General features: G+C 46.1%; 13 non-coding genes across 13 annotated transcripts; all 13 read right to left on the minus strand.

Annotated features, from left to right (window-relative positions):
- Window positions 1-482: 482 nt before the first annotated feature.
- Window positions 483-554, minus strand: trnae-uuc (transfer RNA glutamic acid (anticodon UUC)). The gene has a single exon. It is a non-coding gene; the product is annotated as a tRNA-Glu (tRNA).
- A 954-nt stretch (window positions 555-1,508) lies between these two features.
- trnag-gcc (transfer RNA glycine (anticodon GCC)) lies at window positions 1,509-1,579 on the minus strand. Its single transcript has one exon. It is a non-coding gene; the product is annotated as a tRNA-Gly (tRNA).
- Window positions 1,580-3,608: 2,029 nt separating this feature from the next.
- On the minus strand, window positions 3,609-3,679 carry trnag-gcc (transfer RNA glycine (anticodon GCC)). The gene has a single exon. It is a non-coding gene; the product is annotated as a tRNA-Gly (tRNA).
- Window positions 3,680-7,858: 4,179 nt separating this feature from the next.
- On the minus strand, window positions 7,859-7,929 carry trnag-gcc (transfer RNA glycine (anticodon GCC)). The gene has a single exon. It is a non-coding gene; the product is annotated as a tRNA-Gly (tRNA).
- Window positions 7,930-13,231: 5,302 nt separating this feature from the next.
- Window positions 13,232-13,303, minus strand: trnae-uuc (transfer RNA glutamic acid (anticodon UUC)). Its single transcript has one exon. It is a non-coding gene; the product is annotated as a tRNA-Glu (tRNA).
- A 954-nt stretch (window positions 13,304-14,257) lies between these two features.
- Window positions 14,258-14,328, minus strand: trnag-gcc (transfer RNA glycine (anticodon GCC)). Its single transcript has one exon. It is a non-coding gene; the product is annotated as a tRNA-Gly (tRNA).
- A 1,036-nt stretch (window positions 14,329-15,364) lies between these two features.
- On the minus strand, window positions 15,365-15,436 carry trnae-uuc (transfer RNA glutamic acid (anticodon UUC)). Its single transcript has one exon. It is a non-coding gene; the product is annotated as a tRNA-Glu (tRNA).
- Window positions 15,437-16,390: 954 nt separating this feature from the next.
- trnag-gcc (transfer RNA glycine (anticodon GCC)) lies at window positions 16,391-16,461 on the minus strand. The gene has a single exon. It is a non-coding gene; the product is annotated as a tRNA-Gly (tRNA).
- Window positions 16,462-17,497: 1,036 nt separating this feature from the next.
- Window positions 17,498-17,569, minus strand: trnae-uuc (transfer RNA glutamic acid (anticodon UUC)). The gene has a single exon. It is a non-coding gene; the product is annotated as a tRNA-Glu (tRNA).
- A 954-nt stretch (window positions 17,570-18,523) lies between these two features.
- trnag-gcc (transfer RNA glycine (anticodon GCC)) lies at window positions 18,524-18,594 on the minus strand. Its single transcript has one exon. It is a non-coding gene; the product is annotated as a tRNA-Gly (tRNA).
- A 2,062-nt stretch (window positions 18,595-20,656) lies between these two features.
- On the minus strand, window positions 20,657-20,727 carry trnag-gcc (transfer RNA glycine (anticodon GCC)). The gene has a single exon. It is a non-coding gene; the product is annotated as a tRNA-Gly (tRNA).
- Window positions 20,728-22,787: 2,060 nt separating this feature from the next.
- On the minus strand, window positions 22,788-22,858 carry trnag-gcc (transfer RNA glycine (anticodon GCC)). Its single transcript has one exon. It is a non-coding gene; the product is annotated as a tRNA-Gly (tRNA).
- A 4,146-nt stretch (window positions 22,859-27,004) lies between these two features.
- Window positions 27,005-27,075, minus strand: trnag-ccc (transfer RNA glycine (anticodon CCC)). The gene has a single exon. It is a non-coding gene; the product is annotated as a tRNA-Gly (tRNA).
- Between the last annotated feature and the right edge of the window lie 221 nt (window positions 27,076-27,296).

The raw sequence follows: 27,296 nt of genomic DNA on the forward strand, positions 1-27,296 counted from the left end.
AGAGGAAATTTAATAGAGGCTTGCAAAATTACAATGGGTTTTGATAGAGGAAATAAAGACAACCGCTTTCCAATGGCAGGAGGGATGGTAACCAGAGGTAGAATTGTTTTATGCAGCGAATGTTAAGGCCTCATGAATATCAGGATAAGTTATCACGGCCCAGTTACTCTGTCATTCGAGTCTTGCACACGTTGCTAATGTGGCATTTTTCACACTGGCAATGAGTTGACTGATAGCCGTGCTGTGAACAGCTAAGTTTGTTAGGGAGATGCAGTCGGCAAAATAATACATGGAAGACGGATAATAACCGTGACTGTTCTGAGGCAAGGAAGCGAATGCTGCACCTCGGTACCGAATGATGCGCTGCTGACTGTTGAGGCAACTGCAGCGGTGTGGAAAATTGAAAGGTTGATGAGGTGCAAGCATTGTTTCGCGCGGGTGCTTTGATTGCTGGCATTTCAAACAGCCAGAAAACGCACTGGTTCCCTGACCGGGAATCGAACCCGGGCCGCGGCGGTGAAAGCGCCGAATCCTATCCACTAGACCACCAGGGAAGCTGTGAGAAGCGGCCTGCCAGCAAGCAGAACAAGGCAGTCTTTCCTCCTTGCTGCTTTGAAATTCAGGTCACTTTCACGCCAGGCAAACTTTTCGTACAAGATGACATTTTTTAGGCGACATCACAAAGGACATGTTCAGGAAACCACAGCATCAAGTGCGTGTAGGAGTCCACCTGAAATCTATTTGCTTCTGTGCTTTTCTCAGAGATACACAGTCAGAGAAAAGCCGTCGGGATATTGAATAATCAGCACCAAAATATCAAGGACAATACAGAGGAAACAGTAATGCACTGCTTGAGACAAAGACTCAAACATATGCACGAACACAGATGTGTGCTCACTTTGTGTGAGTATGTCTCAGATATCCATATGATTCATGGAGGCGTGCAGTACAGTGTGAGGCCATTCGGCCAATCGTGCCAGTGCTGTCCACTTGAAAGATCAGACGTGCTTTCTCCCGCTGTTATCTGCATTTCCCTGTCCTCTCTCTTTCCGCAGTGCCCCGCACAAAAGACAAACAGAAGGAGAACACTATGCTAACGAGGAATTGAAGCAGGAGGTTTTTATGCAGTTCCTCACCGTTTAAAATTGTTTTAGGTTCAATCTTTCGCTGTTGATCTTTTCCAAGGAGCGCTTTATGGTGCTGCCAAAACGTTTAAAATTGGGGATGTTAAAATTCCTTCCCGTCGGGGAATTTCACCCCGGTCTCCCGCGTGACAGGCGGGGATACTCACAACGAGACTAACGAGGAAGTGAGCAATGCAATGTCTGTCAGAGTAAGAATCGAGCCTGTTACACAGGAACAGGATGCCATTCAGCCCGTCAAAGCTGTTGCACAGGAACAGGAGCAGAACATTCATACCCTTGATCCACTTGCACAGGTACAGCTAATAAATTATTTATGCTCATGTGATGTGTTTGCTATGAAATGAATTGTTAAAAGAATTAGCCTGCATTGGCCGGGAATCGAACCCGGGTCTCCCGCGTGGCAGGCGAGAATTCTACCCCTGAACCACCAATGCACGCCGACTTATTCGATTCTATTTTCTGGTAGCTACAATTTATTTTTGACTTTTGTTAATACAAGCGGGGACACTGCGTTAACATAAAAAGCAATATGCAGCAGATACTGCATCTGGAATTGTTGATTAAATGCTGGAAACACTTCGAAGGTCCTGGAAGATCTGTGGACAGAGAAACACAGGGTTAACCTCTCAGGTGCATGAGCTCTCGGTAGAGCTAAGATTTTGCACTTTTCTACGTCCCGTGGGAGTTTCCTTCCAACGTTGCTTAGCTGCTCAAAAATTACATAATTAAGAAACTAACCTTCCCCAAAAGAAAAAATAGGAGCAGGATTGGGCCATTCGGCCCCTCGAGCCCGCCATTTAAAAAGTTCGTGGCTGATGAGATCTTCGACACAACGCAACTTTGCCGCCCGTTCCCCATAACCTTTGACTCCCCTGTAGCTGAAATATATGTCTATCAGACATACAGAACCCGTTTGACGTCTTACAGTGTGGCCCGAGGGATAGTGTGGAGAAGCTGGGATTGCTTTCCTCTGGAGGCTAAGAGGAAATTTAATAGAGGCTTGCAAAATTACAATGGGTTTTGATAGAGGAAATAAAGACAACCGCTTTCCAATGGCAGGAGGGATGGTAACCAGAGGTAGAATTGTTTTATGCAGCGAATGTTAAGGCCTCATGAATATCAGGATAAGTTATCACGGCCCAGTTACTCTGTCATTCGAGTCTTGCACACGTTGCTAATGTGGCATTTTTCACACTGGCAATGAGTTGACTGATAGCCGTGCTGTGAACAGCTAAGTTTGTTAGGGAGATGCAGTCGGCAAAATAATACATGGAAGACGGATAATAACCGTGACTGTTCTGAGGCAAGGAAGCGAATGCTGCACCTCGGTACCGAATGATGCGCTGCTGACTGTTGAGGCAACAGCAGCGGTGTGGAAAATTGAAAGGTTGATGAGGTGCAAGCATTGTTTCGCGCGGGTGCTTTGATTGCTGGCATTTCAAACAGCCAGAAAACGCACTGGTTCCCTGCGGTGAAAGCGCCGAATCCTATCCACTAGACCACCAGGGAAGCTGTGAGAAGCGGCCTGCCAGCAAGCAGAACAAGGCAGTCTTTCCTCCTTGCTGCTTTGAAATTCAGGTCACTTTCACGCCAGGCAAACTTTTCGTACAAGATGACATTTTTTAGGCGACATCACAAAGGACATGTTCAGGAAACCACAGCATCAAGTGCGTGTAGGAGTCCACCTGAAATCTATTTGCTTCTGTGGTTTTCTCAGAGATACACAGTCAGAGAAAAGCCGTCGGGATATTGAATAATCAGCACCAAAATATCAAGGACAATACAGAGGAAACAGTAATGCACTGCTTGAGACAAAGACTCAAACATATGCACGAACACAGATGTGTGCTCACTTTGTGTGAGTATGTCTCAGATATCCATATGATTCATGGAGGCGTGCAGTACAGTGTGAGGCCATTCGGCCAATCGTGCCAGTGCTGTCCACTTGAAAGATCAGACGTGCTTTCTCCCGCTGTTATCTGCATTTCCCTGTCCTCTCTCTTTCCGCAGTGCCCCGCACAAAAGACAAACAGAAGGAGAACACTATGCTAACGAGGAATTGACGCAGGAGGTTTTTATGCAGTTCCTCACCGTTTAAAATTGTTTTAGGTTCAATCTTTCGCTGTTGATCTTTTCCAAGGTGCGCTTTATGGTGCTGCCAAAACGTTTAAAATTGGGGATGTTAAAATTCCTTCCCGTCGGGGAATTTCACCCCGGTCTCCCGCGTGACAGGCGGGGATACTCACAACGAGACTAACGAGGAAGTGAGCAATGCAATGTCTGTCAGAGTAAGAATCGAGCCTGTTACACAGGAACAGGATGCCATTCAGCCCCTCAAAGCTGTTGCACAGGAACAGGAGCAGAACATTCATACCCTTGATCCACTTGCACAGGTACAGCTAATAAATTATTTATGCTCATGTGATGTGTTTGCTATGAAATGAATTGTTAAAAAAATTAGCCTGCATTGGCCGGGAATCGAACCCGGGTCTCCCGCGTGGCAGGCGAGAATTCTACCCCTGAACCACCAATGCACGCCGACTTAATCGATTCTATTTTCTGGTAGCTACAATTTATTTATGACTTTTGTTAATACAAGCGGGGACACTGCGTTAACATAAAAAGCAATATGCAGCAGATACTGCATCTGGAATTGTTGATTAAATGCTGGAAACACTTCGAAGGTCTTGGAAGATCTGTGGACAGAGAAACACAGGGTTAACCTCTCAGGTGCATGAGCTCTCGGTAGAGCTAAGATTTTGCACTTTTCTACGTCCCGTGGGAGTTTCCTTCCAACGTTGCTTAGCTGCTCAAAAATTACATAATTAAGAAACTAACCTTCCCCAAAAGAAAAAATAGGAGCAGGATTGGGCCATTCGGCCCCTCGAGCCCGCCATTTAAAAAGTTCGTGGCTGATGAGATCTTCGACACAACGCAACTTTGCCGCCCGTTCCCCATAACCTTTGACTCCCCTGTAGCTGAAATATATGTCTATCAGACATACAGAACCCGTTTGACGTCTTACAGTGTGGCCCGAGGGATAGTGTGGAGAAGCTGGGATTGCTTTCCTCTGGAGGCTAAGAGGAAATTTAATAGAGGCTTGCAAAATTACAATGGGTTTTGATAGAGGAAATAAAGACAACCGCTTTCCAATGGCAGGAGGGATGGTAACCAGAGGTAGAATTGTCTTATGCAGCGAATGTTAAGGCCTCATGAATATCAGGATAAGTTATCACGGCCCAGTTACTCTGTCATTCGAGTCTTGCACACGTTGCTAATGTGGCATTTTTCACACTGGCAATGAGTTGACTGATAGCCGTGCTGTGAACAGCTAAGTTTGTTAGGGAGATGCAGTCGGCAAAATAATACATGGAAGACGGATAATAACCGTGACTGTTCTGAGGCAAGGAAGCGAATGCTGCACCTCGGTACCGAATGATGCGCTGCTGACTGTTGAGGCAACAGCAGCGGTGTGGAAAATTGAAAGGTTGATGAGGTGCAAGCATTGTTTCGCGCGGGTGCTTTGATTGCTGGCATTTCAAACAGCCAGAAAACGCACTGGTTACCTGACCGGGAATCGAACCCAGGCCGCGGCGGTGAAAGCGCCGAATCCTATCCACTAGACCACCAGGGAAGCTGTGAGAAGCGGCCTGCCAGCAAGCAGAACAAGGCAGTCTTTCCTCCTTGCTGCTTTGAAATTCAGGTCACTTTCACGCCAGGCAAACTTTTCGTACAAGATGACATTTTTTAGGCGAGATCACAAAGGACATGTTCAGGAAACCACAGCATCAAGTGCGTGTAGGCGTCCACCTGAAATCTATTTGCTTCTGTGCTTTTCTCAGAGATACACAGTCAGAGAAAAGCCGTCGGGATATTGAATAATCAGCACCAAAATATCAAGGACAATACAGAGGAAACAGTAATGCACTGCTTGAGACAAAAACTCAAACATATGCACGAACACAGATGTGTGCTCACTTTGTGTGAGTATGTCTCAGATATCCATATGATTCATGGAGGCGTGCAGTACAGTGTGAGGCCATTCGGCCAATCGTGCCAGTGCTGTCCACTTGAAAGATCAGACGTGCTTTCTCCCGCTGTTATCTGCATTTCCCTGTCCTCTCTCGTTCCGCAGTGCCCCGCACAAAAGACAAGCAGAAGGAGAACACTATGCTAACGAGGAATTGATGCAGGAGGTTTTTATGCAGTTCCTCACCGTTTAAAATTGTTTTAGGTTCAATCTTTCGCTGTTGATCTTTTCCAAGGAGCGCTTTAAGGTGCTGCCAAAACGTTTAAATTTGGGGATGTTAAAATTCCTTCCCGTCGGGGAATTTCACCCCGGTCTCCCGCGTGACAGGCGGGGATACTCACAACGAGACTAACGAGGAAGTGAGCAATGCAATGTCTGTCAGAGTAAGAATCGAGCCTGTTACACAGGAACAGGATGCCATTCAGCCCCTCAAAGCTGTTGCACAGGAACAGGAGCTGAACATTCATACCCTTGATCCACTTGCACAGGTACAGCTAATAAATTATTTATGCTCATGTGATGTGTTTGCTATGAAATGAATTGTTAAAAAAATTAGCCTGCATTGGCCGGGAATCGAACCTGGGTCTCCCGCGTGGCAGGCGAGAATTCTACCCCTGAACCACCAATGCACGCCGACTTCATCGATTCTATTTTCTGGTAGCTACAATTTATTTTTGACTTTTGTTAATACAAGCAGGGACACTGCGTTAACATAAAAAGCAATATGCAGCAGATACTGCATCTGGAATTGTTGATTAAATGCTGGAAACACTTCGAAGGTCCTGGAAGATCTGTGGACAGAGAAACACAGGGTTAACCTCTCAGGTGCATGAGCTCTCGGTAGAGCTAAGATTTTGCACTTTTCTACGTCCCGTGGGAGTTTCCTTCCAACGTTGTTTAGCTGCTCAAAAATTACATAATTAAGAAACTAACCTTCCCCAAAAGAAAAAATAGGAGCAGGATTGGGCCATTCGGCCCCTCCAGCCCGCCATTTAAAAAGTTCGTGGCTGATGAGATCTTCGACACAACGCAACTTTGCCGCCCGTTCCCCATAACCTTTGACTCCCCTGTAGCTGAAATATATGTCTATCAGACATACAGAACCCGTTTGACGTCTTACAGTGTGGCCCGAGGGATAGTGTGGAGAAGCTGGGATTGCTTTCCTCTGGAGGCTAAGAGGAAATTTAATAGAGGCTTGCAAAATTACAATGTGTTTTGATAGAGGAAATAAAGACAACCGCTTTCCAATGGCAGGAGGGATGGTAACCAGAGGTAGAATTGTCTTATGCAGCGAATGTTAAGGCCTCATGAATATCAGGATAAGTTATCACGGCCCAGTTACTCTGTCATTCGAGTCTTGCACACGTTGCTAATGTGGCATTTTTCACACTGGCAATGAGTTGACTGATAGCCGTGCTGTGAACAGCTAAGTTTGTTAGGGAGATGCAGTCGGCAAAATAATACATGGAAGACGGATAATAACCGTGACTGTTCTGAGGCAAGGAAGCGAATGCTGCACCTCGGTACCGAATGATGCGCTGCTGACTGTTGAGGCAACAGCAGCGGTGTGGAAAATTGAAAGGTTGATGAGGTGCAAGCATTGTTTCGCGCGGGTGCTTTGATTGCTGGCATTTCAAACAGCCAGAAAACGCACTGGTTCTCTGACCGGGAATCGAACCCGGGCCGCGGCGGTGAAAGCGCCGAATCCTATCCACTAGACCACCAGGGAAGCTGTGAGAAGCGGCCTGCCAGCAAGCAGAACAAGGCAGTCTTTCCTCCTTGCTGCTTTGAAATTCAGGTCACTTTCACGCCAGGCAAACTTTTCGGACAAGATGACATTTTTTAGGCGAGATCACAAAGGACATGTTCAGGAAACCACAGCATCAAGTGCGTGTAGGCGTCCACCTGAAATCTATTTGCTTCTGTGCTTTTCTCAGAGATACACAGTCAGAGAAAAGCCGTCGGGATATTGAATAATCAGCACCAAAATATCAAGGACAATACAGAGGAAACAGTAATGCACTGCTTGAGACAAAGACTCAAACATATGCACGAACACAGATGTGTGCTCACTTTGTGTGAGTATGTCTCAGATATCCATATGATTCATGGAGGCGTGCAGTACAGTGTGAGGCCATTCGGCCAATCGTGCCAGTGCTGTCCACTTGAAAGGTCAGACGTGCTTTCTCCCGCTTTTATCTGCATTTCCCTGTCCTCTCTCGTTCCGCAGTGCCCCGCACAAAAGACAAACAGAAGGAGAACACTATGCTAACGAGGAATTGATGCAGGAGGTTTTTATGCAGTTCCTCACCGTTTAAAATTGTTTTAGGTTCAATCTTTCGCTGTTGATCTTTTCCAAGGAGCGCTTTAAGGTGCTGCCAAAACGTTTAAAATTGGGGATGTTAAAATTCCTTCCCGTCGGGGAATTTCACCCCGGTCTCCCGCGTGACAGGCGGGGATACTCATAACGAGACTAACGAGGAAGTGAGCAATGCAATGTCTGTCAGAGTAAGAATCGAGCCTGTTACACAGGAACAGGATGCCATTCAGCCCCTCAAAGCTGTTGCACAGGAACAGGAGTAGAACATTCATACCCTTGATCCACTTGCACAGGTACAGCTAATAAATTATTTATGCTCATGTGATGTGTTTGCTATGAAATGAATTGTTAAAAAAATTAGCCTGCATTGGCCGGGAATCGAACCCGGGTCTCCCGCGTGGCAGGCGAGAATTCTACCCCTGAACCACCAATGCACGCCGACTTAATCGATTCTATTTTCTGGTAGCTACAATTTATTTTTGACTTTTGTTAATACAAGCAGGGACACTGCGTTAACATAAAAAGCAATATGCAGCAGATACTGCATCTGGAATTGTTGATTAAATGCTGGAAACACTTCGAAGGTCCTGGAAGATCTGTGGACAGAGAAACACAGGGTTAACCTCTCAGGTGCATGAGCTCTCGGTAGAGCTAAGATTTTGCACTTTTCTACGTCCCGTGGGAGTTTCCTTCCAACGTTGTTTAGCTGCTCAAAAATTACATAATTAAGAAACTAACCTTCCCCAAAAGAAAAAATAGGAGCAGGATTGGGCCATTCGGCCCCTCCAGCCCGCCATTTAAAAAGTTCGTGGCTGATGAGATCTTCGACACAACGCAACTTTGCCGCCCGTTCCCCATAACCTTTGACTCCCCTGTAGCTGAAATATATGTCTATCAGACATACAGAACCCGTTTGACGTCTTACAGTGTGGCCCGAGGGATAGTGTGGAGAAGCTGGGATTGCTTTCCTCTGGAGGCTAAGAGGAAATTTAATAGAGGCTTGCAAAATTACAATGTGTTTTGATAGAGGAAATAAAGACAAACGCTTTCCAATGGCAGGAGGGATGGTAACCAGAGGTAGAATTGTCTTATGCAGCGAATGTTAAGGCCTCATGAATATCAGGATAAGTTATCACGGCCCAGTTACTCTGTCATTCGAGTCTTGCACACGTTGCTAATGTAGCATTTTTCACACTGGCAATGAGTTGACTGATAGCCGTGCTGTGATCAGCTAAGTTTGTTAGGGAGATGCAGTCGGCAAAATAATACATGGAAGACGGATAATAACCGTGACTGTTCTGACACTGCGAGGCAAGGAAGCGAATGCTGCACCTCGGTACCGAATGATGCGCTGCTGACTGTTGAGGCAACAGCAGCGGTGTGGAAAATTGAAAGGTTGATGAGGTGCAAGCATTGTTTCGCGCGGGTGCTTTGATTGCTGGCATTTCAAACAGCCAGAAAACGCACTGGTTACCTGACCGGGAATCGAACCCAGGCCGCGGCGGTGAAAGCGCCGAATCCTATCCACTAGACCACCAGGGAAGCTGTGAGAAGCGGCCTGCCAGCAAGCAGAACAAGGCAGTCTTTCCTCCTTGCTGCTTTGAAATTCAGGTCACTTTCACGCCAGGCAAACTTTTCGTACAAGATGACATTTTTTAGGCGAGATCACAAAGGACATGTTCAGGAAACCACAGCATCAAGTGCGTGTAGGCGTCCACCTGAAATCTATTTGCTTCTGTGCTTTTCTCAGAGATACACAGTCAGAGAAAAGCCGTCGGGATATTGAATAATCAGCACCAAAATATCAAGGACAATACAGAGGAAACAGTAATGCACTGCTTGAGACAAAAACTCAAACATATGCACGAACACAGATGTGTGCTCACTTTGTGTGAGTATGTCTCAGATATCCATATGATTCATGGAGGCGTGCAGTACAGTGTGAGGCCATTCGGCCAATCGTGCCAGTGCTGTCCACTTGAAAGATCAGACGTGCTTTCTCCCGCTGTTATCTGCATTTCCCTGTCCTCTCTCGTTCCGCAGTGCCCCGCACAAAAGACAAGCAGAAGGAGAACACTATGCTAACGAGGAATTGATGCAGGAGGTTTTTATGCAGTTCCTCACCGTTTAAAATTGTTTTAGGTTCAATCTTTCGCTGTTGATCTTTTCCAAGGAGCGCTTTAAGGTGCTGCCAAAACGTTTAAAATTGGGGATGTTAAAATTCCTTCCCGTCGGGGAATTTCACCCCGGTCTCCCGCGTGACAGGCGGGGATACTCACAACGAGACTAACGAGGAAGTGAGCAATGTAATGTCTGTCAGAGTAAGAATCGAGCCTGTTACACAGGAACAGGATGCCATTCAGCCCCTCAAAGCTGTTGCACAGGAACAGGAGCTGAACATTCATACCCTTGATCCACTTGCACAGGTACAGCTAATAAATTATTTATGCTCATGTGATGTGTTTGCTATGAAATGAATTGTTAAAAAAATTAGCCTGCATTGGCCGGGAATCGAACCTGGGTCTCCCGCGTGGCAGGCGAGAATTCTACCCCTGAACCACCAATGCACGCCGACTTCATCGATTCTATTTTCTGGTAGCTACAATTTATTTTTGACTTTTGTTAATACAAGCAGGGACACTGCGTTAACATAAAAAGCAATATGCAGCAGATACTGCATCTGGAACTGTTGATTAAATGCTGGAAACACTTCGAAGGTCCTGGAAGATCTGTGGACAGAGAAACACAGGGTTAACCTCTCAGGTGCATGAGCTCTCGGTAGAGCTAAGATTTTGCACTTTTCTACGTCCCGTGGGAGTTTCCTTCCAACGTTGTTTAGCTGCTCAAAAATTACATAATTAAGAAACTAACCTTCCCCAAAAGAAAAAATAGGAGCAGGATTGGGCCATTCGGCCCCTCCAGCCCGCCATTTAAAAAGTTCGTGGCTGATGAGATCTTCGACACAACGCAACTTTGCCGCCCGTTCCCCATAACCTTTGACTCCCCTGTAGCTGAAATATATGTCTATCAGACATACAGAACCCGTTTGACGTCTTACAGTGTGGCCCGAGGGATAGTGTGGAGAAGCTGGGATTGCTTTCCTCTGGAGGCTAAGAGGAAATTTAATAGAGGCTTGCAAAATTACAATGTGTTTTGATAGAGGAAATAAAGACAAACGCTTTCCAATGGCAGGAGGGATGGTAACCAGAGGTAGAATTGTCTTATGCAGCGAATGTTAAGGCCTCATGAATATCAGGATAAGTTATCACGGCCCAGTTACTCTGTCATTCGAGTCTTGCACACGTTGCTAATGTAGCATTTTTCACACTGGCAATGAGTTGACTGATAGCCGTGCTGTGATCAGCTAAGTTTGTTAGGGAGATGCAGTCGGCAAAATAATACATGGAAGACGGATAATAACCGTGACTGTTCTGACACTGCGAGGCAAGGAAGCGAATGCTGCACCTCGGTACCGAATGATGCGCTGCTGACTGTTGAAGCAACAGCAGCGGTGTGGAAAATTGAAAGGTTGATGAGGTGCAAGCATTGTTTCGCGCGGGTGCTTTGATTGCTGGCATTTCAAACAGCCAGAAAACGCACTGGTTACCTGACCGGGAATCGAACCCAGGCCGCGGCGGTGAAAGCGCCGAATCCTATCCACTAGACCACCAGGGAAGCTGTGAGAAGCGGCCTGCCAGCAAGCAGAACAAGGCAGTCTTTCCTCCTTGCTGCTTTGAAATTCAGGTCACTTTCACGCCAGGCAAACTTTTCGTACAAGATGACATTTTTTAGGCGAGATCACAAAGGACATGTTCAGGAAACCACAGCATCAAGTGCGTGTAGGCGTCCACCTGAAATCTATTTGCTTCTGTGCTTTTCTCAGAGATACACAGTCAGAGAAAAGCCGTCGGGATATTGAATAATCAGCACCAAAATATCAAGGACAATACAGAGGAAACAGTAATGCACTGCTTGAGACAAAAACTCAAACATATGCACGAACACAGATGTGTGCTCACTTTGTGTGAGTATGTCTCAGATATCCATATGATTCATGGAGGCGTGCAGTACAGTGTGAGGCCATTCGGCCAATCGTGCCAGTGCTGTCCACTTGAAAGATCAGACGTGCTTTCTCCCGCTGTTATCTGCATTTCCCTGTCCTCTCTCGTTCCGCAGTGCCCCGCACAAAAGACAAGCAGAAGGAGAACACTATGCTAACGAGGAATTGATGCAGGAGGTTTTTATGCAGTTCCTCACCGTTTAAAATTGTTTTAGGTTCAATCTTTCGCTGTTGATCTTTTCCAAGGAGCGCTTTAAGGTGCTGCCAAAACGTTTAAAATTGGGGATGTTAAAATTCCTTCCCGTCGGGGAATTTCACCCCGGTCTCCCGCGTGACAGGCGGGGATACTCACAACGAGACTAACGAGGAAGTGAGCAATGCAATGTCTGTCAGAGTAAGAATCGAGCCTGTTACACAGGAACAGGATGCCATTCAGCCCCTCAAAGCTGTTGCACAGGAACAGGAGCTGAACATTCATACCCTTGATCCACTTGCACAGGTACAGCTAATAAATTATTTATGCTCATGTGATGTGTTTGCTATGAAATGAATTGTTAAAAAAATTAGCCTGCATTGGCCGGGAATCGAACGCGGGTCTCCCGCGTGGCAGGCGAGAATTCTACCCCTGAACCACCAATGCACGCCGACTTAATCGATTCTATTTTCTGGTAGCTACAATTTATTTTTGACTTTTGTTAATACAAGCGGGGACACTGCGTTAACATAAAAAGCAATATGCAGCAGATACTGCATCTGGAATTGTTGATTAAATGCTGGAAACACTTCGAAGGTCCTGGAAGATCTGTGGACAGAGAATCATAGGGTTAACCTCTCAGGTGCATGAGCTCTCGGTAGAGCTAAGATTTTGCACTTTTCTACGTCCCGTGGGAGTTTCCTTCCAACGTTGTTTAGCTGCTCAAAAATTACATAATTAAGAAACTAACCTTCCCCAAAAGAAAAAATAGGAGCAGGATTGGGCCATTCGGCCCCTCGAGCCCGCCATTTAAAAAGTTCGTGGCTGATGAGATCTTCGACACAACGCAACTTTGCCGCCCGTTCCCCATAACCTTTGACTCCCCTGTAGCTGAAATATATGTCTATCAGACGTACAGAACCCGTTTGACGTCTTACAGTATGGCCCGAGGGATAGTGTGGAGAAGCTGGGATGGCTTTCCTCTGGAGGCTAAGAGGAAATTTAATAGAGGCTTGCAAAATTACAATGGGTTTTGATAGAGGAAATAAAGACAAACGCTTTCCAATGGCAGGAGGGATGGTAACCAGAGGTAGAATTGTCTTATGCAGCGAATGTTAAGGCCTCATGAATATCAGGATAAGTTATCACGGCCCAGTTACTCTGTCATTCGAGTCTTGCACACGTTGCTAATGTGGCATTTTTCACACTGGCAATGAGTTGACAGATAGCCGTGCTGTGATCAGCTAAGTTTGTTAGGGAGATGCAGTCGGCAAAATAATACATGGAAGACGGATAATAACCGTGACTGTTCTGACACTGCGAGGCAAGGAAGCGAATGCTGCACCTCGGTACCGAATGATGCGCTGCTGACTGTTGAGGCAACAGCAGCGGTGTGGAAAATTGAAAGGTTGATGAGGTGCAAGTATTGTTTCGCGCGGGTGCTTTGATTGCTGGCATTTCAAACAGCCAGAAAACGCACTGGTTCCCTGACCGGGAATCGAACCCGGGCCGCGGCGGTGAAAGCGCCGAATCCTATCCACTAGACCACCAGGGAAGCTGTGAGAAGCGGCCTGCCAGCAAGCAGAACAAGGCAGTCTTTCCTCCTTGCTGCTTTGAAATTCAGGTCACTTTCACGCCAGGCAAACTTTTCGGACAAGATGACATTTTTTAGGCGAGATCACAAAGGACATGTTTAGGAAACCACAGCATCAAGTGCGTGTAGGCGTCCACCTGAAATCTATTTGCTTCTGTGCTTTTCTCAGAGATACACAGTCAGAGAAAAGCCGTCGGGATATTGAATAATCAGCACCAAAATATCAAGGACAATACAGAGGAAACAGTAATGCACTGCTTGAGACAAAAACTCAAACATATGCACGAACACAGATGTGTGCTCACTTTGTGTGAGTATGTCTCAGATATCCATATGATTCATGGAGGCGTGCAGTACAGTGTGAGGCCATTCGGCCAATCGTGCCAGTGCTGTCCACTTGAAAGATCAGACGTGCTTTCTCCCGCTGTTATCTGCATTTCCCTGTCCTCTCTCGTTCCGCAGTGCCCCGCACAAAAGACAAGCAGAAGGAGAACACTATGCTAACGAGGAATTGATGCAGGAGGTTTTTATGCAGTTCCTCACCGTTTAAAATTGTTTTAGGTTCAATCTTTCGCTGTTGATCTTTTCCAAGGAGCGCTTTAAGGTGCTGCCAAAACGTTTAAAATTGGGGATGTTAAAATTCCTTCCCGTCGGGGAATTTCACCCCGGTCTCCCGCGTGACAGGCGGGGATACTCACAACGAGACTAACGAGGAAGTGAGCAATGCAATGTCTGTCAGAGTAAGAATCGAGCCTGTTACACAGGAACAGGATGCCATTCAGCCCCTCAAAGCTGTTGCACAGGAACAGGAGCTGAACATTCATACCCTTGATCCACTTGCACAGGTACAGCTAATAAATTATTTATGCTCATGTGATGTGTTTGCTATGAAATGAATTGTTAAAAAAATTAGCCTGCATTGGCCGGGAATCGAACCCGGGTCTCCCGCGTGGCAGGCGAGAATTCTACCCCTGAACCACCAATGCACGCCGACTTAATCGATTCTATTTTCTGGTAGCTACAATTTGTTTTTGACTTTTGTTAATACAAGCGGGGACACTGCGTTAACATAAAAAGCAATATGCAGCAGATACTGCATCTGGAATTGTTGATTAAATGCTGGAAACACTTCGAAGGTCCTGGAAGATCTGTGGACAGAGAATCATAGGGTTAACCTCTCAGGTGCATGAGCTCTCGGTAGAGCTAAGATTTTGCACTTTTCTACGTCCCGTGGGAGTTTCCTTCCAACGTTGTTTAGCTGCTCAAAAATTACATAATTAAGAAACTAACCTTCCCCAAAAGAAAAAATAGGAGCAGGATTGGGCCATTCGGCCCCTCGAGCCCGCCATTTAAAAAGTTCGTGGCTGATGAGATCTTCGACACAACGCAACTTTGCCGCCCGTTCCCCATAACCTTTGACTCCCCTGTAGCTGAAATATATGTCTATCAGACGTACAGAACCCGTTTGACGTCTTACAGTATGGCCCGAGGGATAGTGTGGAGAAGCTGGGATGGCTTTCCTCTGGAGGCTAAGAGGAAATTTAATAGAGGCTTGCAAAATTACAATGGGTTTTGATAGAGGAAATAAAGACAAACGCTTTCCAATGGCAGGAGGGATGGTAACCAGAGGTAGAATTGTCTTATGCAGCGAATGTTAAGGCCTCATGAATATCAGGATAAGTTATCACGGCCCAGTTACTCTGTCATTCGAGTCTTGCACACGTTGCTAATGTGGCATTTTTCACACTGGCAATGAGTTGACTGATAGCCGTGCTGTGATCAGCTAAGTTTGTTAGGGAGATGCAGTCGGCAAAATAATACATGGAAGACGGATAATAACCGTGACTGTTCTGACACTGCGAGGCAAGGAAGCGAATGCTGCACCTCGGTACCGAATGATGCGCTGCTGACTGTTGAGGCAACAGCAGCGGTGTGGAAAATTGAAAGGTTGATGAGGTGCAAGTATTGTTTCGCGCGGGTGCTTTGATTGCTGGCATTTCAAACAGCCAGAAAACGCACTGGTTCCCTGACCGGGAATCGAACCCGGGCCGCGGCGGTGAAAGCGCCGAATCCTATCCACTAGACCACCAGGGAAGCTGTGAGAAGCGGGCTGCCAGCAAGCAGAACAAGGCAGTCTTTCCTCCTTGCTGCTTTGAAATTCAGGTCACTTTCACGCCAGGCAAACTTTTCGGACAAGATGACATTTTTTAGGCGAGATCACAAAGGACATGTTCAGGAAACCACAGCATCAAGTGCGTGTAGGCGTCCACCTGAAATCTATTTGCTTCTGTGCTTTTCTCAGAGATACACAGTCAGAGAAAAGCCGTCGGGATATTGAATAATCAGCACCAAAATATCAAGGACAATACAGAGGAAACAGTAATGCAGTGCTTGAGACAAAGACTCAAACATATGCACGAACACAGATGTGTGCTCACTTTGTGTGAGTATGTCTCAGATATCCATATGATTCATGGAGGCGTGCAGTACAGTGTGAGGCCATTCGGCCAATCGTGCCAGTGCTGTCCACTTGAAAGATCAGACGTGCTTTCTCCCGCTGTTATCTGCATTTCCCTGTCCTCTCTCGTTCCGCAGTGCCCCGCACAAAAGACAAGCAGAAGGAGAACACTATGCTAACGAGGAATTGATGCAGGAGGTTTTTATGCAGTTCCTCACCGTTTAAAATTGTTTTAGGTTCAATCTTTCGCTGTTGATCTTTTCCAAGGAGCGCTTTAAGGTGCTGCCAAAACGTTTAAAATTGGGGATGTTAAAATTCCTTCCCGTCGGGGAATTTCACCCCGGTCTCCCGCGTGACAGGCGGGGATACTCACAACGAGACTAACGAGGAAGTGAGCAATGCAATGTCTGTCAGAGTAAGAATCGAGCCTGTTACACAGGAACAGGATGCCATTCAGCCCCTCAAAGCTGTTGCACAGGAACAGGAGCAGAACATTCATACCCTTGATCCACTTGCACAGGTACAGCTAATAAATTATTTATGCTCATGTGATGTGTTTGCTATGAAATGAATTGTTAAAAAAATTAGCCTGCATTGGCCGGGAATCGAACCCGGGTCTCCCGCGTGGCAGGCGAGAATTCTACCCCTGAACCACCAATGCACGCCGACTTAATCGATTCTATTTTCTGGTAGCTACAATTTGTTTTTGACTTTTGTTAATACAAGCGGGGACACTGCGTTAACATAAAAAGCAATATGCAGCAGATACTGCATCTGGAATTGTTGATTAAATGCTGGAAACACTTCGAAGGTCCTGGAAGATCTGTGGACAGAGAATCATAGGGTTAACCTCTCAGGTGCATGAGCTCTCGGTAGAGCTAAGATTTTGCACTTTTCTACGTCCCGTGGGAGTTTCCTTCCAACGTTGTTTAGCTGCTCAAAAATTACATAATTAAGAAACTAACCTTCCCCAAAAGAAAAAATAGGAGCAGGATTGGGCCATTCGGCCCCTCGAGCCCGCCATTTAAAAAGTTCGTGGCTGATGAGATCTTCGACACAACGCAACTTTGCCGCCCGTTCCCCATAACCTTTGACTCCCCTGTAGCTGAAATATATGTCTATCAGACGTACAGAACCCGTTTGACGTCTTACAGTATGGCCCGAGGGATAGTGTGGAGAAGCTGGGATGGCTTTCCTCTGGAGGCTAAGAGGAAATTTAATAGAGGCTTGCAAAATTACAATGGGTTTTGATAGAGGAAATAAAGACAAACGCTTTCCAATGGCAGGAGGGATGGTAACCAGAGGTAGAATTGTCTTATGCAGCGAATGTTAAGGCCTCATGAATATCAGGATAAGTTATCACGGCCCAGTTACTCTGTCATTCGAGTCTTGCACACGTTGCTAATGTGGCATTTTTCACACTGGCAATGAGTTGACTGATAGCCGTGCTGTGATCAGCTAAGTCTGTTAGGGAGATGCAGTCGGCAAAATAATACATGGAAGACGGATAATAACCGTGACTGTTCTGACACTGCGAGGCAAGGAAGCGAATGCTGCACCTCGGTACCGAATGATGCGCTGCTGACTGTTGAGGCAACAGCAGCGGTGTGGAAAATTGAAAGGTTGATGAGCTGCAAGCATTGTTTCGCGCGGGTGCTTTGATTGCTGGCATTTCAAACAGCCAGAAAACGCACTGGTTCCCTGACCGGGAATCGAACCCGGGCCGCGGCGGTGAAAGCGCCGAATCCTATCCACTAGACCACCAGGGAAGCTGTGAGAAGCGGGCTGCCAGCAAGCAGAACAAGGCAGTCTTTCCTCCTTGCTGCTTTGAAATTCAGGTCACTTTCACGCCAGGCAAACTTTTCGGACAAGATGACATTTTTTAGGCGAGATCACAAAGGACATGTTCAGGAAACCACAGCATCAAGTGCGTGTAGGCGTCCACCTGAAATCTATTTGCTTCTGTGCTTTTCTCAGAGATACACAGTCAGAGAAAAGCCGTCGGGATATTGAATAATCAGCACCAAAATATCAAGGACAATACAGAGGAAACAGTAATGCAGTGCTTGAGACAAAGACTCAAACATATGCACGAACACAGATGTGTGCTCACTTTGTGTGAGTATGTCTCAGATATCCATATGATTCATGGAGGCGTGCAGTACAGTGTGAGGCCATTCGGCCAATCGTGCCAGTGCTGTCCACTTGAAAGATCAGACGTGCTTTCTCCCGCTTTTATCTGCATTTCCCTGTCCTCTCTCGTTCCGCAGTGCCCCGCACAAAAGACAAACAGAAGGAGAACACTATGCTAACGAGGAATTGATGCAGGAGGTTTTTATGCAGTTCCTCACAGTTTAAAATTGTTTTAGGTTCAATCTTTCGCTGTTGATCTTTTCCAAGGAGCGCTTTAAGGTGCTGCCAAAACGTTTAAAATTGGGGATGTTAAAATTCCTTCCCGTCGGGGAATTTCACCCCGGTCTCCCGCGTGACAGGCGGGGATACTCATAACGAGACTAACGAGGAAGTGAGCAATGCAATGTCTGTCAGAGTAAGAATCGAGCCTGTTACACAGGAACAGGATGCCATTCAGCCCCTCAAAGCTGTTGCACAGGAACAGGAGCAGAACATTCATACCCTTGATCCACTTGCACAGGTGCAGCTAATAAATTATTTATGCTCATGTGATGTGTTTGCTATGAAATGAATTGTTAAAAAAATTAGCCTGCATTGGCCGGGAATCGAACCCGGGTCTCCCGCGTGGCAGGCGAGAATTCTACCCCTGAACCACCAATGCACGCCCACTTAATCGATTCTATTTTCTGGTTGCTACAATTTATTTTTGACTTTTGTTAATACAAGCAGGGACACTGCGTTAACATAAAAAGCAATATGCAGCAGATACTGCATCTGGAATTGTTGATTAAATGCTGGAAACACTTCGAAGGTCCTGGAAGATCTGTGGACAGAGAAACACAGGGTTAACCTCTCAGGTGCATGAGCTCTCGGTAGAGCTAAGATTTTGCACTTTTCTACGTCCCGTGGGAGTTTCCTTCCAACGTTGTTTAGCTGCTCAAAAATTACATAATTAAGAAACTAACCTTCCCCAAAAGAAAAAATAGGAGCAGGATTGGGCCATTCGGCCCCTCCAGCCCGCCATTTAAAAAGTTCGTGGCTGATGAGATCTTCGACACAACGCAACTTTGCCGCCCGTTCCCCATAACCTTTGACTCCCCTGTAGCTGAAATATATGTCTATCAGACATACAGAACCCGTTTGACGTCTTACAGTGTGGCCCGAGGGATAGTGTGGAGAAGCTGGGATTGCTTTCCTCTGGAGGCTAAGAGGAAATTTAATAGAGGCTTGCAAAATTACAATGTGTTTTGATAGAGGAAATAAAGACAAACGCTTTCCAATGGCAGGAGGGATGGTAACCAGAGGTAGAATTGTCTTATGCAGCGAATGTTAAGGCCTCATGAATATCAGGATAAGTTATCACGGCCCAGTTACTCTGTCATTCGAGTCTTGCACACGTTGCTAATGTGGCATTTTTCACACTGGCAATGAGTTGACTGATAGCCGTGCTGTGATCAGCTAAGTTTGTTAGGGAGATGCAGTCGGCAAAATAATACATGGAAGACGGATAATAACCGTGACTGTTCTGACACTGCGATGCAAGGAAGCGAATGCTGCACCTCGGTACCGAATGATGCGCTGCTGACTGTTGAGGCAACAGCAGCGGTGTGGAAAATTGAAAGGTTGATGAGGTGCAAGTATTGTTTCGCGCGGGTGCTTTGATTGCTGGCATTTCAAACAGCCAGAAAACGCACTGGTTACCTGACCGGGAATCGAACCCAGGCCGCGGTGGTGAAAGCGCCGAATCCTATCCACTAGACCACCAGGGAAGCTGTGAGAAGCGGCCTGCCAGCAAGCAGAACAAGGCAGTCTTTCCTCCTTGCTGCTTTGAAATTCAGGTCACTTTCACGCCAGGCAAACTTTTCGTACAAGATGACATTTTTTAGGCGAGATCACAAAGGACATGTTCTGGAAACCACAGCATCAAGTGCGTGTAGGCGTCCACCTGAAATCTATTTGCTTCTGTGCTTTTCTCAGAGATACACAGTCAGAGAAAAGCCGTCGGGATATTGAATAATCAGCACCAAAATATCAAGGACAATACAGAGGAAACAGTAATGCACTGCTTGAGACAAAAACTCAAACATATGCACGAACACAGATGTGTGCTCACTTTGTGTGAGTATGTCTCAGATATCCATATGATTCATGGAGGCGTGCAGTACAGTGTGAGGCCATTCGGCCAATCGTGCCAGTGCTGTCCACTTGAAAGATCAGACGTGCTTTCTCCCGCTGTTATCTGCATTTCCCTGTCCTCTCTCGTTCCGCAGTGCCCCGCACAAAAGACAAGCAGAAGGAGAACACTATGCTAACGAGGAATTGATGCAGGAGGTTTTTATGCAGTTCCTCACCGTTTAAAATTGTTTTAGGTTCAATCTTTCGCTGTTGATCTTTTCCAAGGAGCGCTTTAAGGTGCTGCCAAAACGTTTAAAATTGGGGATGTTAAAATTCCTTCCCGTCGGGGAATTTCACCCCGGTCTCCCGCGTGACAGGCGGGGATACTCACAACGAGACTAACGAGGAAGTGAGCAATGCAATGTCTGTCAGAGTAAGAATCGAGCCTGTTACACAGGAACAGGATGCCATTCAGCCCCTCAAAGCTGTTGCACAGGAACAGGAGCTGAACATTCATACCCTTGATCCACTTGCAAAGGTACAGCTAATAAATTATTTATGCTCATGTGATGTGTTTGCTATGAAATGAATTGTTAAAAAAATTAGCCTGCATTGGCCGGGAATCGAACCCGGGTCTCCCGCGTGGCAGGCGAGAATTCTACCCCTGAACCACCAATGCACGCCGACTTACTCGATTCTATTTTCTGGTAGCTACAATTTATTTTTGACTTTTGTTAATACAAGCGGGGACACTGCGTTAACATAAAAAGCAATATGCAGCAGATACTGCATCTGGAATTGTTGATTAAATGCTGGAAACACTTCGAAGGTCCTGGAAGATCTGTGGACAGAGAAACATAGGGTTAACCTCTCAGGTGCATGAGCTCTCGGTAGAGCTAAGATTTTGCACTTTTCTACGTCCCGTGGGAGTTTCCTTCCAACGTTGTTTAGCTGCTCAAAAATTACATAATTAAGAAACTAACCTTCCCCAAAAGAAAAAATAGGAGCAGGATTGGGCCATTCGGCCCCTCGAGCCCGCCATTTAAAAAGTTCGTGGCTGATGAGATCTTCGACACAACGCAACTTTGCCGCCCGTTCCCCATAACCTTTGACTCCCCTGTAGCTGAAATATATGTCTATCAGGCGTACAGAACCCGTTTGACGTCTTACAGTGTGGCCCGAGGGATAGTGTGGAGAAGCTGGGATGGCTTTCCTCTGGAGGCTAAGAGGAAATTTAATAGAGGCTTGCAAAATTACAATGGGTTTTGATAGAGGAAATAAAGACAAACGCTTTCCAATGGCAGGAGGGATGGTAACCAGAGGTAGAATTGTCTTATGCAGCGAATGTTAAGGCCTCATGAATATCAGGATAAGTTATCACGGCCCAGTTACTCTGTCATTCGAGTCTTGCACACGTTGCTAATGTGGCATTTTTCACACTGGCAATGAGTTGACTGATAGCCGTGCTGTGATCAGCTAAGTTTGTTAGGGAGATGCAGTCGGCAAAATAATACATGGAAGACGGATAATAACCGTGACTGTTCTGACACTGCGAGGCAAGGAAGCGAATGCTGCACCTCGGTACCGAATGATGCGCTGCTGACTGTTGAGGCAACAGCAGCGGTGTGGAAAATTGAAAGGTTGATGAGGTGCAAGTATTGTTTCGCGCGGGTGCTTTGATTGCTGGCATTTCAAACAGCCAGAAAACGCACTGGTTACCTGACCGGGAATCGAACCCGGGCCGCGGCGGTGAAAGCGCCGAATCCTATCCACTAGACCACCAGGGAAGCTGTGAGAAGCGGCCTGCCAGCAAGCAGAACAAGGCAGTCTTTCCTCCTTGCTGCTTTGAAATCAGGTCACTTTCACGCCAGGCAAACTTTTCGGACAAGATGACATTTTTTAGGCGAGATCACAAAGGACATGTTCAGGAAACCACAGCATCAAGTGCGTGTAGGCGTCCACCTGAAATCTATTTGCTTCTGTGCTTTTCTCAGAGATACACAGTTGAGAAAAGCCATCGGGATATTGAATAATCAGCACCAAAATATCAAGGACAATACAAAGGAAACAGTAATGCACTGCTTGAGACAAAGACTCAAACATATGCACGAACACAGATGTGTACTCACTTTGTGTGAGTATGTCTCAGATATCCATATGATTCATGGAGGCGTGCAGTACAGTGTGAGGCCATTCGGCCAATCGTGCCAGTGCTGTCCACTTGAAAGATCAGACGTGCTTTCTCCCGCTGTTATTTGCATTTCCCTGTCCTCTCTCGTTCCGCAGCGCCCCGCACAAAAGACAAACAGAAGGAGAACACTATGCTAACGAGGAATTGATGCAGGAGGTTTTTATGCAGTTCCTCACCGTTTAAAATTGTTTTAGGTTCAATCTTTCGCTTGTGATCTTTTCCAAGGAGCGCTTTAAGGTGCTGCCAAAACGTTTAAAATTGGGGATGTTAAAATTCCTTCCCGTCGGGGAATTTCACCCCGGTCTCCCGCGTGACAGGCGGGGATACTCACAACGAGACTAACGAGGAAGTGAGCAATGCAATGTCTGTCAGAGTAAGAATCGAGCCTGTTACACAGGAACAGGATGCCATTCAGCCCCTCAAAGCTGTTGCACAGGAACATGAGCTGAACATTCATACCCTTGATCCACTTGCACAGGTGCAGCTAATAAATTATTTATGCTCATGTGATGTGTTTGCTATGAAATGAATTGTTAAAAAAATTAGCCTGCATTGGCCGGGAATCGAACCCGGGTCTCCCGCGTGGCAGGCGAGAATTCTACCCCTGAACCACCAATGCACGCCGACTTAATCGATTCTATTTTCTGGTAGCTACAATTTATTTTTGACTTTTGTTAATACAAGCGGGGACACTGCGTTAACATAAAAAGCAATATGCAGCAGATACTGCATCTGGAATTGTTGATTAAATGCTGGAAACACTTCGAAGGTCCTGGAAGATCTGTGGACAGAGAAACACAGGGTTAACCTCTCAGGTGCATGAGCTCTCGGTAGAGCTACGATTTTGCACTTTTCTACGTCCCGTGGGAGTTTCCTTCCAACGTTGTTTAGCTGCTCAAAAATTTCATAATTAAGAAACTAACCTTCCCCAAAAGAATAAATAGGAGCTGGATTGGGCCATTCGGCCCCTCGAGCCCCGCCATTTAATAAGTACGTGGCTGATGAGATCTTCGACACAACGCAACTTTTCCGCCCGCTCCCCATAACCCTTGACTCCCCGACATACCGAACTCGTTTGACGTCTTACAGTGTGGCCCGAGGGACAAGCGACTTCAGTTATGTTGATGGTGTGGACAAGCTGGAATTGCTATCCTCTGGAGGCTAAGATGAAATTTAATAAAGGATTGCAAAATTACAATGGCTTTTGATAGAGGAAATAAAGACAAACGCTTTCCAATGGCAGAAGGGATGGTAACCAGAGCTAGAATTGTCTTATGCAGCGAATGTTAAGGCCTCCTGAATATCAGGATAAGTTATCACGGCCCACGTGCTCTGTCATTCGAGTCTTGCACACGTAGCTAATGTGGCATTTTTCACACTGGCAATGAGTTGACTGATAGCCGTGCTGTGATCAGCTAAGTTTGTTAGGGAGATGCAGTCGGCAAAATAATACATGGAAGGCGTATAATAACCGTGACTGTTCTGACACTGTGAGGTACACATAAATTGGGGCATTTAAGGTGTCTTGTTCCCAATGTCATTTCCTGCTGACTTTGAAACATCAGGCATTTTAAAGAAGGCAAGGAAGTGAATGTTGCACCTCGGTACCGAATGTTGCGCTGCTGACTGTTGAGGCAACAGCAGCGTGGAAAGTTGAAAGGTTGATGAGGTGCAAGCATTGTTTCGCGCGGGTGCTTTGATTGCTGGCATTTCAAACAGCCAGAAAAAGCACTGGTTCCCTGACCTGGAATTCAAACCCGGGCCGCGGCGGTGAAAGCGACGAATCCTAACCACTAGACCACGAGGGAAGCTGCAGAAAGCATCCTGCCAGCAAGCAGAACAATGCAGTCTTTCCTCCTTGCTGCTTTGAAATTCAGGTCAGTTTCGCGCCAGGCAAACTTTTCGTACAAGATGTCATTTTTTAGGCGAGATCACAAACGACATGTTCAAGAAACCACAGCATCAATTGCGGGTAGGCGTCCACCTGAAATCTATTTGCTTCTGTGCATTTCTCAGTGATACACAGTCAGAGAAAAGCCGTCGGGATATTGAATAATCAGCATCAAAATATCAAGGACAACACAGAGGAAATAGTAATGCACTACTTGAGACAAAGACAAACAGAAGGAGAACACTGTGCTAACGAGGAATTGAACAGGAGCTTTTTATACAGTTCCTCACCGTTTAAAATTATTTTAGGTTCAATTTTTCGCTGTTGCTCTTTTCCAAGGAGCACGTTAAGGTGCTGCCCAAAGGTTTAAAATTGGGGATGTTAAAATTCCTCCCCGTCGGGGAATTTCACCCCGGTCTCCCGCGTGACAGGGGGGATACTCACAACTATACTAACGAGGAAGTGAGCAATGGAATGTCTGTCAGAGTAAGAATCGAGCCTGTTACACAGAAACAGGATGCCATTCAGCACCTGAAAGCTGTTGCACAGGAACAGGAGCAGAACATTCATACCCTTGATCCAGTTGCCAAGATACAGCTAATATATTATTTATGCTCAAGTGATGTGTTTGCTATGAAATGAATTGTTTAAAATGTTATCCTGCATTGGCCGGGAATCGAACCCGGGTCCCCCGCGTGGCAGGCGAGAATTCGACTCCTGAACCACCAATACTCGCCGAGTAAGCAAATTCCATTTTCTGGGAGCTACAATTTATTTTTGGCTTTTGTTAATACAAGCGGGGACACTGCGTTAACATGAAAAGCAAAATGCAGCAGATACTGCATCTGGAATTGTTGACTAAATGCTGGAAACACTTCGAAGGTCCTGGAAGATCTGTGGACAGAGAATCACAGGGTTAACCTCTCAGATGCATGAGCTCACGGCAGAGCTAAGATTTTGCACTTTTCTAGGTGCCGTGGGAGTTTCCTTCCAACGTTTTTTAGCTACTCAAAAATTACATAATTAAGAAACTAACCTTCCCCAAAAGAATAAATAGGAGCTGGATTGGGCCATTCGGCCCCTCTAGCCCCGCCATTGAATAAGTTCGTGGCTGATGAGATCTTCGACACAACGCAACATTTCCGCCCGCTCCCCATAACCCTTGACTCCCCGACATACAGAACTCGTTTGACGTCTTACAGTGTGGCCCGAGGGACAAGCGACTTCAGTTATGTTGATGGTGTGGACAAGCTGGAATTGCTTTCCTCTGGAGGCTAAGATGAAATTTAATAATGGCTTGCAAAATTACAATGTCTTTTGATAGAGGAAATAAAGACAACCGCTTTCCAATGGCAGAAGGGATGGTAACCAGAGGTAGAATTGTCTTATGCAGCGAATGTTAAGGCCTCATGAATATCAGGATAAGTTATCACGGCCCACGTGCTCTGTCATTCGAGTCTTGCACACGTAGCTAATGTTGCATTCTTCACACTGGCAATGAGTTGACTGACAGCCGTGCTGTGATCAGCTAAGTTTGTTAGGGAGATGCAGTCGGCAAAATAATACATGGAATGCCGATGATCACCGTGACTGTTCTGACACTGTGAGGTACACATAAATGTGGGCATTTAAGGAGTCTTGTTCCCAATGTCATTTCCTGCTGACTTTGAAACAGCAGGCATTTTACAGAAGGCAAGGAAGTGAATGTTGCACCTCGGTACCGAATGTTGCGCTGCTGACTGTTGAGGCAACAGCAGCGTGGAAAGTTGAAAGGTTGATGAGGTGCAAGCATTGTTTCGCGCGGGTGCTTTGATTGCTGGCATTTCAAACAGCCAGAAAAAGCACTGGCTCGCTGACCGGGAATCGAGCACGGGCCGCAGCAGTGAAAGCGCCGAAACCTAACCACTAGGCCACCAGGGAAGCTGCGGAAAGCATCCTGCCAGCAAGCAGAACAATGCAGTCTTTCCTCCTTGCTGCTTTGAAATTCAGGTCACTTTCGCGCCAGGCAAACTTTTCGTACAAGATGTCATTTTTTAGGCGAGATCACAAACGACATGTTCAAGAAACCACAGCATCAATTGCGGGTAGGCGGCCACCTGAAATCTATTTGCTTCTGTGCTTTTCTCAGTGATACATAGTCAGAGAAAAGCCGTCGGGATATTGAATAATTAGCACCAAAATATGAAGGACAACACAGAGGAAATAGTAATGCACTGCTTGAGACAAAGGCTCAAACACATACACGAACACAGATGTGTGCTCACTTTGAGTGGGTATATCTCAGATATCCATATGATTCATGGAAGCTTGCAGTACAGTATGAGGCCATTCGGCCAATCGTGCCAGTGCTGTCCCCTTGAAAGATCAGACGTGCTTTCTCCCGCTGTTATCTGCATTTCGCTGTCCTCTCTCGTTCCGCAGTGCCCCGCACAAAAGACAAACAGAAGGAGAACACTATGCTAACGAGGAATTGATGCAGGAGCTTTTTATACAGTTCCTCACCGTTTAAAATCATTTTAGGTTCAATTTTTCACTGTTGATCTTTTCCAAGGAGCACGTTAAGGTGCTGCCCTAAGGTTTAAAATTGGGGATGTTAAAATTCCTCCCCGTCGGGGAATTTCACCCCGGTCTCCCGCGTGACAGGTGGGGATACTCACAACTATACTAACGAGGAAGTGAGCAATGTAATGTCTGTCAGAGTAAGAATCGAGCCTGTCACACAGAAACAGGATGCCATTCAGCTCCTGAAAGCTGTTGCACAGGAACAGGAGCAGAACATTCATTCCCTTGATCCAGTTGCACAGATACAGCTAATAGATTATTTATGCTCAAGTGATGTGTTTGCTATGAAATGAATTGTTTAAAATGTTAACCTGCATTGGCCGGGAATCGAACCCGGGTCACCCGCGTGGGAAGCGAGAATTCTACCCCTGAACCACCAATGCACGCCGAGTTAACAAAGTCCATTTTCTGGTAGCTACAATTTATTTTTGGCTTTTGTTAATACAAGCGGGGACACTGCGTTAACATAAAAAGCTAAATGCAGCAGATACTGCATCTGGAATTGTTGACTAAATGCTGGAAACACTTCGAAGGTCCTGGAAGATCCGTGGATAGAGAATCACAGGGTTAACCTCTCAGGTGCATGAGCTCACGGTTGAGCTAA

The sequence above is a fragment of the Somniosus microcephalus genome, unplaced genomic scaffold, assembly GCF_052327205.1.
Source record: "Somniosus microcephalus isolate GS21.2 unplaced genomic scaffold, FLI_Smic_1.0 unresolved_chr8, whole genome shotgun sequence".
Taxonomy (NCBI): Eukaryota; Metazoa; Chordata; class Chondrichthyes; order Squaliformes; family Somniosidae; genus Somniosus; species Somniosus microcephalus.